Below are 1,428 nucleotides of genomic sequence, written 5' to 3'. Positions count from 1 at the left end.
CATACATATATGTATGTATACACAGTGCATACATACATACACACACACACACACACACACACATATATATATATATATATATATATATATATTCATATATATATATATTTATATATATATTTCTATACATAGATTTTGATGATAATGGCAATAAAAACGATAGTAACAGTAGTTTTCCTTTTCAGTTTTTTTTTTTCCTCAAAGCAAGAAAACAAGAAGATGAGCCAATCAATGAATTGATTCGAATAAGATGCTGGCACTTAATGTATCCTTCAAAAGGATAAACATCAAACTTTATTTAAATGTGACTCGGAATAAAAGAAACACCAGTAGCAAACCTGATACCACAAAGCATCTAGTACAGTTCCCAACCATTTGTTGTAACTCACCTGCCCAAATACAAAATATTTATTCTTTTCTCTGTGTATGTGTGTGTTTTTGTTTCATTTTTTTAAAACAAATGACGCCTGTGAATTTAAGGAAGAGACTATAGGAAATAGTGATGCTAATGCTTTTGTCATAAGCATTTTATCTGATTACAATAATCGACCGATAGAGTTTCTTTTGTAGTAATGTTGGTAGTTGTGAAGACAATGACAGTGATGACAATGATGATGATGATGATAATTTCAAGCACATTTAAAGCGAAACAAACAAATAGAAAATAGAATACAGAAGCATATTACAATCGTAAAATTCATGCACACACAGATACATAAGGAGCTTGCTTTCCAACCACATCATTCCAGGTTCAGTCCCACAGCATGGCACCTTGAACAAGTGTCTTCTAGTATAGCCTTGGGCTGACCTAAGCCTTGCGAATGGATTTGTGGACGGAAACTGAAAGAAGCCCATCGTATATATATATATATATATATATATATATATATATATATATATATATATATATATATATATATATGTGTGTGTGTGTGTGTGTATGTATGTATGTATGTATGTATGTGTGTGTGTGTTTGTGTATCTGTGTTTGTCCCCCTACCATCGCTTGACAACTGATGTTGGTGTGTTTACGTCCATGTAACTTAGCGGTTTGGCACAAGAGACAAATAGAATAAGTACTAGGCTTATGAAAAATAAGTCCTGGGACCAATTCATTTGACTAAAGGCAGCGCTCCAGCATGGCCACAGTCAAATGGCTGAAACCAGTAAAAGAACAAGAGAATATATATATATATATATGTACACACACACATATATATATATAACACACATACATATATACACACACATATATATATATATATATATATATATATACATACATGCATACATATGCATTGGAGTGGGATAACACACTGGTGTACAGAGACTGAACAAAATAATGGAAACACGTAGCATCATAGCATCATAATTTTGAAATATCTATAAAACCATCAAAAGCTTGTTTATTTTTATGTTTTTTGATTT

This window comes from Octopus bimaculoides, chromosome 5, assembly GCF_001194135.2.
Source record: "Octopus bimaculoides isolate UCB-OBI-ISO-001 chromosome 5, ASM119413v2, whole genome shotgun sequence".
NCBI lineage: Eukaryota > Metazoa > Mollusca > Cephalopoda > Octopoda > Octopodidae > Octopus > Octopus bimaculoides.
Note: the sequence above shows the minus strand (reverse complement) of the source record.